The sequence below is a fragment of the Anomalospiza imberbis genome, chromosome 6 (assembly GCF_031753505.1).
Source record: "Anomalospiza imberbis isolate Cuckoo-Finch-1a 21T00152 chromosome 6, ASM3175350v1, whole genome shotgun sequence".
NCBI lineage: Eukaryota > Metazoa > Chordata > Aves > Passeriformes > Viduidae > Anomalospiza > Anomalospiza imberbis.
In genome coordinates, this window is record NC_089686.1 from 3274730 (window position 1) to 3289265 (window position 14536).

Sequence of the window (14536 nt, forward strand, 5' to 3'; positions counted from 1 at the left end):
GGCTCATTATGAGGAACTATGAACTCGGTTTGACCACTGTGTTGGCGGGAGTTTCTGCAGGAGTGGGGGGAATTGAAGGGGGAAAAGGATATTAAATATACAGGATTATGATAATAAACAATAAGGTTATTTTAATGCTATTCTAGCATGCTTTTCCAAGCAATTTTAAAATTCATATGAAAAATACATGCACATAAGGAATTTAGGGTTAGATTTCTTCCTTCCCCACCCCCCGCCTGCAGCTACTCCGTTTCTCCTGGCTTGCCCTGTTTGCTGAGCCACGTAAGTTGTGAGCAGTTTATCTTCAGAGCTGTTTTGCTGGTTTGTTTGTGTTTAGCTGGAGTTCTGATCCTTTCTGGTTAGCGTCTTTCACTGGTAATTACAGGCAGTGTACCGTGAAAAGGTTAGTTTGGTCAGTGGAGCAGAGGGCTGGGCGGGGGGAGAGGGTTAGGAGAGTTTATCAAATGATCAGAGATGCCTTGTTGGCGCTCATCCTTTGTAAACAATAAGAAATGTCAGCGTGGCTGGTTGCTGTCACTGCTGACAGTATAAAGAGCAGAGAGTGTAGCATTCTTTTGGAAAGCTGGTTTACTGGGAGAGGAAACAAGGCTATGGGATGAAGGCACTTGGTGGATATCCGAGTACCTTGGGAAAAGACAGGAGTTTGGGCTTCTCACTCAGCAACCTAATGAAAACTAGACAAATAGTCCTGCATTTAATATATAGTTTCCACCAATTCATGCTTCTTTTGTTAGGAACAATTCCAGTCTGTATTGGAAAGAGACAGTTAAATATAAAGAAATCATTTCACATTGACAAGCAAGTTTCAGATTAAGAAGCCAGAGGAAGTTTATGAAAGAAAAGAGAGCTGCATTCGGATAGGTAAATTTCCATTCCCTGACCTCACATTCCTTCAACTTTGCAACAAAAAGGGGGGGAAAAAATCTGATGCCTGAACAAATAGTCAATGGTAATCGGGAAACCTAAATGAGCATCTGTGTTATGAAATGCTGGGATACAAACAGCCACAAGTAAACCAGAAACTTTGAAAAGTCTGTGAAAGAACTGCAGCAGAAATAGGAGCAACATGGAACAATTTACAAACACAAAGCTATACCTGCAGGCAAACATTTATCTAAAGGAACAGAATTTCCTATTTGCTATTTGCTATTTGCTATTTAGACTCTCACAGGAGAATGTGTCCTGTAAAAACACAGATACTTTTCCAAGATTTAACTGGATCAGTAAACCCAGCCCACTGCATTATGCAGCATTTCTAATATGTGGCCGATGTACCTAAACTAAAATAAAACCCAGTGTAAAATAAAGGCAGATTTCCTCCAAGAAAATAAATCACACGTGTTGAACTGTAATAAACAACATACTGTCAAAACAGTGTTATTTAAAACAACTGACAGCACTCCATATTCACTGCTGCCTTGACACACAAAGTACTGAATGGATTTTGGGAGTTATCAGTCTATCAGTCACCCTGGGAGATTTATTGCAGTCGAGTCAAATAAAACTCACAGAGCTGTTTAACTCTTGATCTTCTAGACTCCACAGAAAGAAAAGTAGAGTGAAATTAGTCTGGGAAAACAGGTAGGCTCTCTGAAGCAGAACTTCAGGTGGTGTTAACTGACACAACTCCCTTGCACTCCACTCCTAAATCCACAGAGAGAGTCCACATCTGTCCCTAGTCCATAGAGATGGCACTGCCACATGCACATGCCTATAAAACCACGTGATAAATAAATTCATACAGCCAAAACACAGGCATTTAGAGACACAGAGGTGGCAACATTCTTAAAATTTAGTGGATTTTCACTCCAGACTTGGGATACCTGGTGCCAGAGAGACCTTCCCCTGGCAATCACAGCCCTGGCAGGTGCCCTAAACTGGGCATCAGCATTGCTGTGTTTCATGTTTCCCATGTTCCATTGTGAAAATGTGTTTCATGTTTTTCACTGTGAAAATTATGTTTGGTAGCTGTAAGGGACTCTGGAACAGAGCCCCAGTAACCTGGAATTTCCCCTTATATTTAGATTCTGGGTCACAACAGTAAGAGTGGATTTAAAGCCAGACACAGATGAGGCCTCTGAGCTTCCGCCGACAGCAGTTTGGACCGCTGGAGTCAGCGAGGATGTCATGAGCTTCACTGGGCACAAGATCAGGCCATACCTATCATACCTAAAACTGCTTTATTTCCTGGGAAATCCTACTGCCAGCGAAATCAGCAGGAGTTTCACCTAAAAACATAATAACTCATTCTAGAGCTTTTATTCCTCAATGATAATCTCAAAACAAAGCAGGCATTATCAGTGACCTAGTCCTGCATAGGGGTAAGTGGACCTCTAAAATATTTATTTTCCCTTTTTTCCCCTCCTTCTTTTTTAATTGCAAAGTAACAAAAGGGACTCGTGCTGTTTGGATCACTTTTCATGAGGTAAATCTACAGACCCAGTCTTCAAGAAACGATTGTTCTCGAACTGCTTTCTGAACTAACAAATAGTAAAAATAAAATAAAATAAAAAAGATTTGCCTGTCATGGGAGTTGGTCAATAAAATGCAACAGTGTTTATTACAACATTTAAAGTCTGTGATTAAGAACACCAAAAGGCCTAAACTAGAAAGGGTTTTAGCCTGTAATTTCCCTACAGTCCTGGCCTGTACTTCCTTATGAGTTAGCTCAGCAGGGCTTTTCTTCCATGTCCATCATCAGCTTGTAATTATTGCCATTCTCAAAGCTATGCCAGATGGGCTCTTTAGAAGCCGGCATGCAGCTTGTTTATGAGAGAGCGAGCTGTAATATTACTCTACACAGAGACCTATCTGGTCCTAGTCAAAGCGCCATCGTGTTCCCCCCTCCCAGCCCTCCTCACTCTCCCTGCTTCCCCGGGCAAGCCTCTGCCTTTGAGCCTGCCTCCCCCTCGGAATGGGCACGCCACGGGGGATACTGGAACCCAGAACGTGGAGGCGGAACCCTGTCTCTCACTATTCACCCTCCCAAAAAGGTGTGGAGAAACTCCGGCAAGACACTGATTTTTGGGGATGTTTCCCTCTTTCTCCCACTTCCTTCCTCCTTTCAGTTCTTGTTTCTTCCTTGGAGCGAGGACTGAGGGTTAGGGACGGGATCTCCCGTGTAGGGAGAGGGTAAACATTTGTGGAGAGGCTGAGGTTAAGCAGCGGTGCAGGGAACGGCGAGAGGGAATAACCCGGAGTTCATCTCGTTAGAGGCGGTCAGCGTTAGATATCTGGGAAGGCCAAGACAGTGCTTCTATCAGTACTTAATGAGGCAGGACTTGCAACAGATAGCCACTTTTAACTTACAAAAGCTTTTAGATGTCTCTGTTTACTTTGATCCATTTCAGTTCATTTGAGCCTTTTTTCTTTCCCTTTTTTTTTTTAAACCTTCCCCCTCCCCGCAGCCACCACAGATAAACTGCCTTCCCCCTTCTCCCCCCACCTTAACTCAAACAATAGTATCATTTACCAACTTTTATACTTAACAAGTTTGAAGATCTTTAGTCAAGTTCTGATACAATGGCATAAAGAAAAAACATGGCTCTTGAGAGCACCATCATAAAGAGAGAGGGAGGGGAATCTGGCTGCAGAGACGTAATTAAAAAATCCGACTGCCGAAAGATAAATGAAAGGAAGGGGGGGTGGGAATAACAGGAAAGGCTGCATTTTCAGGAGAGATTTAAAGTTATTTGTTCCTGATTGGGGGAACTGCTCATTCTTTTATCCCTTGTTATTTTATCCATGTGATGCCAAAAGAACTTTCTTTGTTAAAATGTTCTCAGAACGGATAAAACTAATTTGCTGGAATGTGAAATAATCCAGAAAGTAAGAGGACTGTGCCTAATGTTCACAGACTGAGAATGGCAAATTAACCGGCCAGTTTCCAGTCCCTGGGGCACAGGACTGGAATTTAAAGCTTCCGAAGAGAGCCCTGGTGCTAATGGATTTGCATGAAACTTGGCATGCTAATGGAGATTGTCTCTTGTAATGAGCTTTTAATTAGGTCTGCTTGGTGCTTGACCTTCTTGTAATATGGGGCCACTCCTCAAATGACAGCATTTCTAACCCACAGGTGTGGATAAACAGAGCCTGTAAACAGACACGACTTCCCCCACAGCATTCCCTGAATCTTGCAACTTCTTTCCCTCTGATTTCTCACCTCTTCATCAGTCACTATTCCTTCTCTCCTGAGAACATCCTTGTTTCCTTGGTTATTATTTTGAAAGAGATTTTAAGTCAGTTGTTTTCGTTTTCTTGTCTGCTTAGAGATAATATTCCCGCCCAACTGGAAAACAAAACAAAACCAGCCACAGGAAGCTGCTGTTGTAAGTACACATGGGCAGCCACAGCATGGCACAAGGATGGCTCATGGATTCTAAGAGTTCTCTGGAATCCCACTGTCTTTCCAGAAAATAAATGTGGGGGAAAGCCTTTCTTTGCTAAACAGGCAGCCAAAACAGCCATTTCTAGACAGACACATGAGCCCAATTACAGCGGCTGTACCACCCTTGAATAGCCCTGAACACAAGGGTATGTATTTTTGTGTTTTCATATTCCACCAGAAAGGGTTTCTTACCCCTCACTGTGTCTCTCTGAGTCACCACTCCTGCCTTTCATGCTCGCAGGGTGCCCTTCAAATGCTGCCAAGATGTGGTAACATGCTGGAAGGCAGTGCCTTTTGGGAACTGTGTGAATCACTTCTCACAGCACCAAATTCTCACTGGGGAGGCTACCAGCAACCAGGCTTTCCCAAATGCTCCAGATCCTCTCACTGAGGAATTTTTTCTTAAAACTCTGGGTGTGAACCTGTACATCTGTAGCTAAAGAACAACGGATGCTAGTAAATAAATATAAATCTTTCTTTCACAGCAGCCTCTGCCTGTTCCCCTGGTTAGGAACACAACCAGCAGGCAACCTCAGAGGATACATATTCATGGATTCATAGAGTGTGAGGCCAGAAGAAACCATTAGATCATCCAGTGTGATTTCCTATATATCACAGGTCATTAACTTTCACTGGGTTACCCCTGTGCTGAACCCAATAATTTGTGTTTGACCGAGAGTCGCTCGTAGCTGACACGAACCTTTCACGAGGGCGGCCAGTCTTGATACAATGACATCAAAAGATGGAGAATCTATTGAGCCTTTTGCTACAATCCTTGGGTTCTTTAATTATTAAATACCCCTTTCATGAGAAAAGGTCTCCTTTTCAGTTCAAATATATGTAGCTTCTGGCTAGCGGGTTTCTCCAGTAAATTTCTCCAATGGCATTTCTCCAATAAATTAAAAACATACTGTAAGTATTTTATATCTGTAAAGGTATTTGTACTCTGAGATAATTTACTATCAATCTTATTTTGACAAGATAATCTAATTGAAATTAGGAAGCCCTTACTTAATTTATACCTGCTGGGAAAAACTCAGAGCTACCTGCCAGCAATGAAAGTGAAAAGGCTCTGAGGAACAAAATCTGCCAAATTCCATAATGGAGAAAGGTTATTAAAGATACCTACATTGGAGATGTTTATCCCTGAGCTTTTCAAGAAAACAAATGAAATAGATAATTTAGAGAACATATAACCTGAGTTGGTTTAGGCCACTGTGTCTTGGAGACTGATACACCTTAATTCTCTTCAGGCAGTATTTTGGGAGTTAGACAAGTAGCTGAGGTGTAGACAACTTGTGTTAACATCTTTATGTGGCCCCATTGTCACTATTAACATCCTAGTAAAAATTGTGTCAATTCATACCAACCTAATTCATACCAACCTGAAACTGAATAACAGCTTTTTTCCACTTTAACTTATACAAAAAGTAGAAGAGCCCAAAGTGCATTCCTAAATACTCTGGCTCTACCCAAAATAACTATTAAAGTCTTATTACTGCCACAATATCAACCTTCCCTTCTCGTCCTTCTGTCTGGAGCAAAGGCTTCAGATGGAAAATCTGAAACTGAATATTATAATTTAATCAAAATGCAGACACTCCTCTTGGCAAATGCTTCAGATGAAGATAAAGGACAAGCATAAGACAAGTTTGTCTTTGTGGGATGAGTCATGGGAAGATCAGCTGTCAAGGCCTACAACTCATTTTGTTCTTCTTACAGATGTTTTTACAATTAAGAAAAGTGACTTGAGTGTCAAGTGGGAAAAAGAGTATTCCCCCAGGATTCATCCATTAACTCTGTCAGCAGTACCCCAAGCCTCCACATCAGAGCATGTTCCTTGCCTGTTGACAATACAATAAAGAATGACTATTTACCATATGGTAATTATAGTTCAAGATGTGTTGTCCACATGGATTCTGCTTTTGCTTCTCATGTATCCATACAGGCAGTTGAGGTCTTTAGGATAGCAGTGCCTATGGAAACATCTTTATGGCTGGATTTGTGTCTTCAGAAGAGCTACCACAACCACAGAATACTTGTTGAATGCCTTAGGGCTGTGAAAAGGTCAAAGAGAAAAATCCATACTTGAATCCTAGTGAGATATCCTTAAGGATAACTCCAGGTACTTTCTGTAAAGGGAATGAACGAGCAGATGAAAGACAGTATCTTGCCACCAGCTCTGTAATGAGGTATTAGGGAGGAGTGTTGAAAAGCCATGGGAAGTTGTTGAGATATTCAAAACCCAGGAGGGGATGGTAAATCTTTATTTTTTATGGGTGAAAATATAGCAGGAATTAAAAGATGCCTCCTGATTGAAAATGCTCTCTCCTCTGGATCTAAGTTATAGTAGAACCTATAGTGGTGAGATCTGGGAGCAAGCTAAGGAGAGATTGTGTCTAGTACATTTCTAAGAGTTTCTGTCCAAGCCAGGAACTGTTTTCTTCTTTTCCCAGTGATTATCAATCCCAGATAAATTCCTCTGCACATCACAAGTTTTACAATGGATGTAAAATACTCTTCTCAAGTCTGTTGCAGCTTGGATGCTTCGACAATGATATGACACCTATGAATGTATTAAAATTGACAACTGGAATTTTCTCCTAGAGTTTTCTTCCCCAGATGGCCTAAGTCCTCCTGGTGAAACAAGAAGCAATTCTCCTTGGAAGACTGACAGGTAACATCAACCCTAGAGATATATGGAAGCCAAAATCAATACTCTCAGTACTGAAAAACTTTGATCTCCTATTTTCCAATTGGCCATGGGAACAGGGTCTAAACTGCATAATCCAATTAATTAAAGTAATGGTGTCTACTTTGTATCTATATACATATAGTTTATTAAACTTGCTCCTATCCCTGATGTTTCAGAAGTCCATCAAAAATAAGTGATGTAGTTACTACTTGAATCCTTAAGGTGAAAACCTGTTAATCTGTTGGACAGGAATTCAGGAAAAATCTTAAAAAAATGTCTTCCTTGGGAAACAAAAAGAAGATGAAATTGATCTGCCATTAGTGGTTTTCCCTCTGCTCTTCTCTTCTATTGCTTAAAAGAAATCAGAATTACTGGACAATTTAAAAAGAACAATGGAAGGGTGATAAGTAAAAAAAAAAGGTCTCCTGAGCATAGTAAAAATTCAAGAAAAGCTTGGAAAAGAACAATTCTTTTGCAGGTAAATAAGTCCTCTTGAAGCCTTTTATTGACCTTTTTAACAGGGGTGTGAAAACACTGAGCATTCCTCAATTCTCCAAAGGCTCATTACCATTTCAACAGGTATTCTCAAATTATTTGAATCTGCCTTTTAGATAGAATCACCACACAACAACAGGCCTGGGTAGAAAATTTCATTTTTTTTATCTTCAAGATATGCTATTCTAAACTTTCCAGCTGAGGAAGAGGTTTTATGCCCTTCAAGAGCAGACTCACTTTGCCCCAACAAAATTAGCAACATCCTGGATAAACTGTGGAATGCCAACAGTGCAGATGGGGATACGAAGTGATCTCACATCCTCTGTGAAAAGAACCAGCATTAAATGGATCATCACTTTTTTCAGGTCAGAAAACCAATATTGTTTTGGCTGACAAAGACTCTCCAAATCTTCTTAGCTCGTTCTTGAATTCAGCTTCCTGAATTAGAAGGAACTGGAGGGAATGTGGATAGCATTTCCAGTCTCCACAGGGAAAGGTTTCCAGCCTCCCTTGTTAAAAGAGGCCAGAATGCATTGAGCTTAAAGTTTAGTCCTGAAACAAAGGTAAAACTTTCTGTTCTCTCCAACTGTAAATACAGGTGCATCTAGAAACTTTTTTTCAAGATTATTGACCATATTGTGTAGTTTCTCAGGGACCACATGCGTTGAACTTCTTTATGGGGTGATCATTATTAGGTGATCATCTGCCCTAAAGGTTGGAAAACTTAAATTCTAATTGGAATTCAAATTCAAACCAGCACAATCTCTTAAGGTCTAATTGAATTTAAGCTGCCTCCTCACCCCAGAGATTAGACCTTGCTCTCCTCCAATACAAAATTGTGTGTGAATCTGAAAATCCAGTGGATGTTTGCCTGTACAGCACATTTAAGTGAGAATTGGAGAATTGCCACACTGGGGCAGAGCAAGCATCAAGATCTTTTTTCCAGTAATGATCCTAAGGAAGGAGCAAAGACAGGACAATAATTTCTGATACTTGTCTGAATACTCTTCAGCTCCAGCTGTGCTCAGCCTGCTGGATTTCATGGTTCTTCTGTTTAGAAACTCTTCACAGATCTCTCTTACGGCTGCTTGTACAGACTCCCTTGAAGCTATTTTTGCATCCATCTGCACATCCTCTGATGAGGAGCTGCAGGGATGAACCACCCATCTCCTCTGTCTGGATTGAACAGGACTCCCATTTACTGAATTAGCTCTCATTGCCCTCCAGCTTTGTACTGATGTATGAACAGCTTATCTCTATGGATACTCTCTGCATCAGTCAATCATGACAGCTTTTCCAGGCTGACAAATCCCAACCACCATCCCAGACATTTATCAGCCCTGTGGGATCGGCTGGAGCTGTGCCAGGGGAGGTTCAGGTTGGATATCAGGGAAAGGTTCTTCCCCCAGAGGGTGCTGCCCAGGCTCCCCAGGGAATGGGCACAGCCTCGAGGCTGCCAGAGCTCCGGGAGTGTTTGGACAGCACTGCCAGAAATGCCCAGGGTGGGATTGTTGGGGGATCTGTGCAGGGCCAGGAGTTGGACCCAATGATCCTTGTGAGTCCCTTCCAACTCAGGCTATTCCATGGTTCTGGGATTTTAAGATGAGGGTCCAGAACTCCACACCACACTGAATGAGTAGGCAATAAATTGATTTCTAGAACAGTGCAATGAGCTTCTCTTTTCATCTCCACTCACTTCCTCATAACTCCTAATATATGATTTGGGCTTTTTGACTGCTATTAAGCATTGAGTTGACATTTCCACAGAAATATAAAGAATCCAGTTGATCATTGCATCTTTTATCCTGAATAGTAGTGACCAGTTTAAGTGGCAGTGGTCAGCTTAAAGCTCCTCACTTTATAGTGAAACCCAGATCCTGTCTCCCAGTGTGCTGGGAGGTAGGTCTGCTGAATTTCACCCTCTATTTTGCTTATCAATCACTCATTCCTGACGAGCTTTTTCACATTCTTTCACTATCCATCAACAACTTATTCCCCTGACTAAATCCTGCCTCATCACCAGATGTTCTCACTGTTTCCTGTCCTCTCCTGACCACTTACGAGTGCATCGAACGCACAGGCTCCAGCTCAGGGCTCCACTGGTGAACTTCCCTCGCTGCAAGAACTGAGTTATTTGGTTGCTTAGGCATGCAAGGAGCTTCTCTCCTCTCCCATGGATGCTGAGTTTCATTAAAAGCATTTTGTGGAGAATTTTGTGTGCAATCTTTTAGCATTCTCAAGTGGATTTTATCTATCGGATCAGTCTATTCACTTGTTCATTGATCCTTTCAAAGAGCTCCAAGACTTTTTTAAGGTAGGACTTCCCTTCACAGGTGCCATGTTGACTCTTCCCTGCCATGTTGACTCTTCCCAAGAGAGTCATATTTATGCATGTGTCCATTACATTTTACTAATTTGTCCATACAAACACCTGCATTGCACTTCTGGAGTTCCCTGAATCCTGGCTAAAGTATTTTGAAAAACTGGTCTTACATTTGACCCAGTATTCCCAGTATTGGAAGAGACTGGGAAAGCTGGAAGCTATAAGGCTCACACAAGTGACCCATGGAGCAGCTGTTCAGAGAATATCTTGTCTTTACAGCACAAAGAAATGGTCAGAGCTCAGCCAAACTGCTCAGGTCAGGCACAAGAGATCTTGATTGCCATGATTGCTTTTGCCCTCTGCATGGAAAATCTGAAAGCAAACATCCAAAACCTTAAACTCACTGCTCTACCCAGACACTGCCAGTTTACACTCCAAATTATTTAGTTTTTGTAAAAGCAGACAATGAGGGCTTTGTTCAAGAAAAATGAAGGAAGCCAACAAACAAACAAGACAAAGATAGACCCTGGGGATAAACATTTCAGCATGGGACATTGGCAGTGCAGTCTCAGTTATCAAACCCAAGTGATTCTGGTGAACAGGGCAGGGAATCTTCCTGCAGCAACCTCAAAGTGCACAGAGAGGGCAGGGACTGATCCCCCAACACACTCCTGTCCTTCATTTCCTACCCCAGGTGCTCAAAACAACGCTCTTGAACGATGTAATTCCTTCTCAAAAAGAAGGGTTTCTTCTAGAGTTTTTCAAACCTGCTCTCCCATTCATTCCCCTCCTTGTGACTCCAGCTCCAACATCCACATGTTCCTTCCACTTCTGCCAAATGTTTCCAGCAACCACATCTCCCTGCCTCACCTTGTCCATACCTTTACCCCTTTCACCCCAAACCTCAACTACCTCATCCATTTACTTTAGTCCTTCCCAATTAGTTCATTTCCTCAGGGTAGAGACTTTCTTCCCTTGGGCTCCCAACATTTTAATGGCTGACTCTCAACATTAATTCACTTTCTTTTATGTGCAATAGTGATGAAGGGTCAGACTATACCCACTATTTTACACATGACACTTAATCAGAGAGAATCTAAGTTACTGAGGCTCACAGAGACAATCTGTCACAGCAGAAAACTGAACCCACATCTCCCAGGTCCACAGGAAATGCTGTAATGATGGACCAGCCCTCCTCTCTCACATGGTGATCCCACTGTGGAAGTGTGGTGGCACACAACAAAAATTAATTAATTGTTCTAAATACACATGGCCCTGGTCCATGTTCAGGCCTCTGTAGTGCTCACATCACAGATCTGTTTAAGCAGGTAAGGCAGAAAAAATGGAGTGGTTGCAGCCCCATCCTGAGATAAAGCACTATCAGTACTCTGCAGCTCAGCTAAAGGAAGGCATCCAAAGAGAATTCCATTTGCCAGCAGAGCAGGGCAGTGATTTTGTGTAAAAGGAGCCTCAGCAGTGGGTAAGCCCGGCAGCTCTGGCAGCACCAGCCTGTTTGTGCTAACGATGACAGCTGCACAGAACTGGGAATGTTTGTAATTTTGCATGTTTCCAACCCATGTAGTTGCCCTTTTCAGGAGTGCTGTCCAACGGGAATGGCCCAAGGCCTTGTCTCACCCCTCCCTGGAAATGGAAAGGCAGCTGGTATATCCCACACTGTACCAACCACCTGTAAAAATTTATGGTATCCAGCAGGCCAGGAACAGGAGGAGTTTCAAGAGCTAAAGCCACACTCAGGGACTGGTGCATTTGCCAAGTGCCTACAGAATGAAAGGAAGATGGCTCTCAGCCTCAGGACTGCACTCCTGCTCACGGGTCCCATGCCTGCAGACCCCTTGTCGTGCAAGCATTCCCAGACAGATCAGGGAACAAAGTGTCAGACTTCCTTAGATTACTCACATGAACCAAACAAGTGGGATTTGGCTTGAATACAGGAATCAGTCAGTTATCCACTGCTAAAATATAGTGGATAATTGAAGATGAAAGGCAGCTGTAAACAAACAGCAGACCAGAATGTTACACTATTTAATAGCACTAGGACCAAGCAGCGCATGGAAAAGTACATTCCTATCCATCTGAAGTGGTAGGATAAACTTTGATAAACAGGACATCATTATCAAATTATGGGTCAGATAAAGTGTCCTCTGCCACACAAACGAGAGTGAATGTTGTCACCCACAGAGGAGGTGATGCCAGGAACTCGCCCTTCTTGCCTGGACACAGGGGGAAGCTGAAAGTCAGGGAGGAAGGGAAAGGTGAAGAGCTGTGAAGAGTAACATTTGCTGCTCCTGCTGCTGGGGAGAAGGAGAGGACAGCAAGGCAGCTGCTGTTGCTGCTGGGAAAGGCCATCTCCTCCAAGCACCCCAACTTCTCCATCAAAGTAGTAGTGGAAGAGATGGCTCTCCTGAGGTCTGGCATGCACCGAGCAGGTGTCAGGGCCAGAAGTCTGCCAGCTCCAAAAACTGCTTTGCCTAGAACTACACCCGTGGTGCAATTCAATATTCAGACCAGATGGATGAGCCTGCCAAGGAACACATCCTGCCCTTGGTGTCTCTTCTCACCCACAGAACCAGAGGCAGCACTAGATGCTGGGGAATCCTCATCACTCCATTTGCCCACTCCCACACAGAGTGTCTGAAATTTCTCTTGATATCCCATGATGACATCCCTGTGCTGTCTCATGGCACAGAGCATCTGCTAAACTCCACCATTCTGCTACGTGTGCACCATGTCCCATCTGGGCAGCTCCAGAGACCAACCCTGTCAGGTCCTGCCCAGGCCTGGCTACAGCCCAGCTGACCCGAACAGGCACAGAGAAGGGTCAGTCTCATTTACAGCAAATGACACAGCCACAGGGTGAGATTGAGCTTTGGCTCAAAGCCTTCTGTGTGATCATTCCTGCACCACCCCCAAGGAACTGGGAGAATCAAGTATCACCCCTTCCCTGCTCACCAAATGTTGCAGAGTGGGGGGAACTGTGGCAATCCTGTGGCCAGAACATCTTGCTTTTCCTTCATTCCAGCTCAACTCCACTGGCTGGCACACTGTGAGAGAAATGAAATACCTAGAGTTTCTCCCTGACCCTCTTCACCACTTCCCTGCTCATCTCTGCACCATCGCTCCTGCCCCTCATCTCTGGGGGAAGTGGGGAACCAGAGGCTCCCATGCTGGGTGGGAACCTTGCACGTCCTCGTGCAGCTGTGCTATGGCTGGTCCAGTTCAGCACATACTGCAGGGATGATTCAGTCACAGTAAACTCACCACAATCTGTGTCTTTTCCTTTTTTAAACATGATCATTCCGTTTCCAAGAACAGACCAATAGCTTTTATAAGCCCTACAAATATTCACCTTTAAAAATATGCTCCTTCTTTCTGGAGAAATTACTTTTATGTCTATTTTTAAAGTACAAAGGAGTTGTGGTTCTCCATGCGGTTTTACAGTTTATGGTCCCACACATTTTGCAAACTGTAAAATACGGATGTTTCCCTAGTGGAAAAATTTCACTATAAAAAATTCATGGAGTTTCCTGTTTTCACATGGGGCTTCAGTATTTTCCCTTAAAAAAAAAATATCACCCCTATGGAAGAATCTGGTAGAGCTTAATGGCAAAGGAGCAGCATGCTACAGATGTGGGAAGTGTCCAACAAAATGCAATGGGAAATGATAACCTCTGTTAAGAAAGCCATAGAGTAATTCAGAAGTCCCTATTACAGTTTTCATTTACTGATTTGTACCTTTCTTTAGGAGGTTATTTTTCATTACAGATTGACTGGGTTCAGCCTTGTTACATCTCATGTTCCACTGAGGTAGAACAGGGTAAGAGCACAGAACACAGCTTGCAGCCCAGGAGTGCTTTGGGACACACACCAAGGGGACAGAGGGATCTGGTGTGTGCAGCATGTGTGACAGTGACTCCACAGAGTGGGGCTGACAAGAGGGACCAGGAGAGCCCCTGGAAAAGGATCAGCAGGACACTAAGCATGTGGAGGGCATTGGACTCACAGCACAGGTTGCACAGGCTTATAGCAGAGGGACTGAAACATCACAGAACCTCAGATTCATAGGATGGTTTGGGTTGGGAGGGACATTAAAGCTCATCTCATTCCAGCCCCCTGCCATGGGCAGGGACACCTTCCATTATCCCAGGGTGCTCCAAGCCCTGTCCAACCTGGTCTTCAGGGATGGGGCAGGCACAGCTTCTCTGGACACCCTGGGCCAGGGTCTCACCACCCTGACAGGGCAGAATTTCTTCCCTATATCCCACCTAACCCAGTCCTCCATCAGTTTGAAGCCATTCCCCCTTATCTGCCACTATCTTACCCCTTCCTCAGGATACCTTCTCTTGTTAGGATCTGCTGGAGGAGCCTCTGAGGGGCAAAGGAAGAAAAATGTACCACAGAAGAGTAATCAAGGAGGTCTTAAGGTCTCCTGGGATGTCTGGGTGGTTGATGCAACTTTGATACCACTCATTACTCAGGGTTTAAAGTGTTTAAAGGCAAACCCTCTCTCTCCTCCACTTCTCTTTTCTATCCTTCACACCTCACTTGTGTACAAGAGTGACAACGTGACTTGTGGCAGCAGCAGGATGTCACTGCT

At 43.4% G+C, this 14536-nt stretch overlaps 1 long non-coding RNA gene across 3 annotated transcripts in view; it reads right to left on the reverse strand.

Annotated features, from left to right (window-relative positions):
* The window catches only part of LOC137476576 (uncharacterized), a 117673-nt gene that overhangs the window by 47931 nt on the left and 55206 nt on the right, over nucleotides 1-14536 (reverse strand). Inside the window, exon 3 of one of the 3 annotated variants that reach the window (XR_011000441.1) lies at nucleotides 7370-8150. The exons of the other annotated variants lie outside the window; for them this stretch is intronic. This is a non-coding gene — a long non-coding RNA (uncharacterized lncRNA). Of the gene's footprint in view, nucleotides 1-7369; nucleotides 8151-14536 lie in introns of those variants that run through there. 3 annotated transcript variants of the gene reach the window in all.